We start from the raw sequence: 4,803 nt of genomic DNA, 5'->3' as shown, positions 1-4,803 counted from the left end.
AGTATAGAAGGAGGCAGAATGGGACATAAATGAATTGATTTTGATCATAAAGTCTTGGGATTTAGGTTTGTTGTAACCAAATATTCTTCTTGTATAATAAGAATGTGAGCATATAATGTGTCCTAGATATCCCTGGATATTCTCTCTCCCCAGGACAACATGGAACACTAAGAAAATAATCTCATCAGAGTTTGTCCACAACCTTTTTCTTGCTTATAAAGCCTGGGATAATTCTTCTCCCAAGACACCCCCAGGACTGTGGGTCTTTATATGCAACTACAGTTTCTGGCAGTATTCTTTTCAGTGATGAAATTACAAATTTGTTAGAAAGAGTTTGGTTCAGCCTTTGAATGGTTTTCCTTCAAAGTTCACCAAAGAGACAGACTGGAAGAGGATCCAGTCACCTGTCATATTGATCCTCTTCAGAGAATCCAATTCTTGCAGGTTTTTCAAAAGGTTTTCCTACTTTGAAATAAATCAATACATGTTTAGAAAAGTAGTTCTTTGAAGTATAAGCTCATTCTAATTAGACTTTTGAAAAGGAAACTTGAGAATGAGTTAGCCGTGCTTCCTCAGTGACATTGCCTTTTCAGGATTAGTCATACCTGGATATCAGACAATGCTAAGGAACTGATATGTAACTGCACTCTCATGAAAAGACTGATATGAAATGTTCCTCACCCTATTGTGGAAGAGGAAAAGATGCTCAGGAACAGTTAACATTATGATATTCAAAAGATCATCTGCAGTAGTCTCATGGAAGTGCCTTCTGGGGCACACTCCAAGACTCTCCAATGAAGTGAATGGCACACCTGGAAGTGTTGGAAGTCAACCTCAAGGGCAATTGGGAAACAAAGAGGTGATGACAGAAGAGAGGTACTCTTAGAATTGCCTTCTCTCACTCTGTTTTGACTGCATGGAAAGATAATATTTTTCTTAAAAGATTTGAGTGAATTTGTGCTGAATAAATATATCAATTGCTTGTAATATCACTCAGGATCCACCACTGGTATTTGAAAGCTGGCTTTACTGTTTTATTGTAGGTCCAGTCCCAACTCTAAAGAAAAAAATTTAGAGTCATTTTCTGTTTTATTGTTTTTAATTTTTTATTGTAATCAATATTCCATATTTGTTCTAATTAGCTATACATGATAGTACAATGCATTCTGATGGATGTTCCTAAGCCATGCTGTGCACACTATTTATTTAGGAGGCAATATTCTCTTTTTATTCATGGTTCTGTTTAAATTTTTGATTGGCATTTTATGGGTAATTCATCACAAAGATTGTCTACTTGACAAAGTTCACATGTAACAAATAAAATCAGAGAAATTAGCATGTCACATCTTTGTGGTGCAAATATACAATTAGAACAACAAAATAATTTTTGTACTTCAGAAATGCTATAGGATTCATTTTTGTGCTCTACAACTCCCATAAGATGTTTAGTTTTTCTTTAAAATTTTCTGTTTTTCAAATTCAGGTTTTGCCCTTCTTAGGTTCCCATTTTTGCATTTTTGTAAAGGTTAATGGGGGTCCACCTTTTAGGGATAAGGGGAGAGCAATAAAGAGGCAAGCACACAGGATAGTGAAGAGAAAGAAGTGACTCCCTGTGGGAAAGCCAGTCCAGTTTTATTATCTATTCCAGGGTCATATCAAGTTTTCTAGGTACATAGTACAGTTAACTTTGCCCATGTGCAGATCACATAACTTGCTTGCTTCTCAGAGTTCACTACTACCAAAGGTTATTATAATAAGATAATGTGTCCAGGCCTCAAGGACAGAGTAGTTGCAGAGCATTTCTAAGCCATTCAAACAGATCACCTTCTGTCCTGAGGAGTCTGTTTGACTTGAAGGACTTTTACTCCTCTGTACATTGACTGACCTGAAATCCCTTCAACTCCTTTTTTTTTGTTTGTTTGTTTTGTATGGCCTTTTGAATAGATATTACTTGTCTTCTGTTTAAGGAAAATGGAGGGAGAAAGCAAGGCAACTGTTGTCAAAACACTCACAACATAATAAGGCAATTAATTATCAATAAACATCCTCCAATTAAAATGTTGTTTTTTCACAATTTGTATCTTTTATTAGTCCACAGTCTGCTATATAAAAGCAGTAATAAGATATTTCACAAACTATTATACAATTTAAGTCTTATGAATTTAATTTCATAAAAAATTAACTTCATATTTATCCTGACTAACCTAAAGATGCTGCGTCTTCTATGGTCTAAAATACATTCATCCATAGGAGACTTAGTTACAGCACAAAAATAATTCCATCAGTATTTTCTTTTGTTAAAAACATGGTTTACAACAAAACATTTGTGCTCTTAATCAAAAAGACCCACCGACTAGTCCAGAATGTAAAAAATAATTTTAGAAAAAAGTCCAAGATATAACACTTTTAGATTCACTTTTCTTTTCTTTTTTTTTCTCCCCACATACAGAACTTCTCCACACACATTGCTTGTAGCTATAGTCACTTGATGTTAGTTAGGTACAATTTTATCCCTAAAAACTTTGTTGGCATCAAAATATGAGAGTTAACTAATGTTAAATCCATAAAATACATAGCACAGCACATTAAGTTTCAGACAATTGGCAATTAAACTACATAAAAAGAGGGCAAAACCCCATCCTACATATTTGGAATTCATGTTCACTGGTCCCTATCAGGCAACTGCACACTGGTTGAAGGGGCAGCACAGGCAATAGGCAGTTAATTCAGAGGACACTGAACACTATGATCTGGAAGCACATTATGATTTTACCCCAGTGTCATGTACCACCTTCTCCAAGGCAGTCTCATAATTCAGAATGGCAGGTCCAGTTGTTGCAAAATGAAGACAGACAACACAACATTTACTCTGTGGAGACATCCTATGCATACTATGCACATACTGTAATTTTGAACACAACTCCTTCCAAAAACTTGTCACAATCATTCTAGATTTTAGGTTGGGTGATCCATCAACTTTGCACTCAACTGTTTACTTCATTCCTGGTATTATTAGATCCAAAGACGACCTGGACAGCACCTCATGGTTGCAGATAATCCCACATGTAGTTTTTCCCATAATATGGAAAATACTTTAAGTCTATAACTCCAAGATTAGGATACATTTCAACAGTTGCTGTTTTCATCCTTTTGAACATTCTATCCTTGGATCTCCTTCAGTCTTTAATCCATTTTTTCTGTTCATGTTTACAAGAATATAAGGTTTTCCTTTGGAATAGCCAAAATCAGGATCATCTATACCACTGCATTCTTAAAATATGGCAAGAGGAAACTGACATGCAGCATAAACTGTACCCTTCTGTTCAAAAAGTACTCCATCAGGACGGACTCTGAAATCATTCTGTTGTTCTACAGAATATGATTTTAGAAACTTCTTAAGGTCTTTAACGTACCTTTCATAGCAACTTGAATCTGATAAATGCATATTTAAATGCAGTCACTGGTTTTGGAAAAACCATAAGTCCTGGACTAGGAATCTGGTCATGATATTTTGGAACTCATCATTCAGAATCTGAAGCATAACCCACATTGTGAATGTGAGGAGTGCAGCCAAGAACCCACAAAAAAACAAAACGAGCAAGATCAAACCCCAGCTCTTGACTGTGCACCCCAGGAACTCCCTCTCTGGTGGTCGGGTTGGATGAAGAGCTTCCACTTGGCCAGGCTCTGGGTGAAGAACTTCTTCTCATTCTTTGTCATGGTGGGTGTGCTGACAGTGAGGGGAGCAGTGGATGGGGGCAGGGGTACAGGCTGTGAGGAGCACAGAGGTGCATCCTGGCTCTAGTATCACAGTCCAGTGTGGCAGAGGAGGACATCACAGCTGAGGACACCTCCTCCTCAACGGGAGCACTGGAGCTGACTGCATGGTGCTGGGCAGCCTTTCAGGCCACGGGAACCTGACATCTCTGTGCACTGCAGCCAATCCCCACGCTGCTCACCACTGCCTCCCCTGAAAAGCTTTTTGATCCATGCAAAATTTGGTGGCCATGAGATTAACCAAGCTAATAAATCCCAAACTCCATCTTCTTGTTGTACATCTTTATAATGTCTTTAAGATGATCCAATTCCCTTTGAATGGGGTTACTATTATCAGTTAAATTGAAATGACACATATTAAATTCTTGGCATCCATTATGATGTAACAACAGCAAATAATCAATAGCAGCCCTTTGATCAAGAATAGCTTGACAATACAAATTTCAGAAGAATTAACAATTTCCACTAAGAATGGAGGCACCACCAATAGAAATACAATAACAGAGAAATTACATAATAATAACCAGCATAATTGTGGAATTTTGGGCAAGTTTGTCAAACAGAGCTGTAACCAAGTTTTCCGCAGTATATTCTAAACCCATCCGGGCTAGCAACTGTTGAGCAGATGTTGTTAAACTCTTTATATCCCCCCATGTCACTAGATGATTAGAAGACAGAGGATCTCTTGGGCCTCTTTTCCTTATTGGAGGTTCTTTATTTTAATCCGGGTCCTCTTCATCCAGGGTCAAATGGAATTTGGGAATCAGATTATGAAGACCTTGATGCTAACTCATGATGATTGATGGGTCTCACACACCTGGCAGAAATCGAGACAAGACCTGTAGGAGTAAGAACAGCAGCATATCCATTGCCCCATATAATCAAAGTTACAGGGTCCTACCAAATTGGATCTGGTGGAACTCAGTATTTTACATAAATCTTTGTTAGTGTCTCCTTAGGAGTAATGTGCCTGTCCAAGGCAGAGGACCAACAAAGTGTATTATCTTCATACTGTACATTAAGAGA

General features: G+C 37.6%; 1 pseudogene; it reads right to left on the bottom strand.

Annotated features, from left to right (window-relative positions):
• Nucleotides 1–2,891: 2,891 nt before the first annotated feature.
• Nucleotides 2,892–3,720, bottom strand: LOC124994056 (sodium/potassium-transporting ATPase subunit beta-3-like; annotated as a pseudogene).
• Nucleotides 3,721–4,803: the final 1,083 nt, after the last annotated feature.

Source organism: Sciurus carolinensis, chromosome 10 (assembly GCF_902686445.1).
Source record: "Sciurus carolinensis chromosome 10, mSciCar1.2, whole genome shotgun sequence".
Taxonomy (NCBI): Eukaryota; Metazoa; Chordata; class Mammalia; order Rodentia; family Sciuridae; genus Sciurus; species Sciurus carolinensis.
Note: the sequence above shows the minus strand (reverse complement) of the source record. Positions and strands in the feature narration are given on the sequence as shown.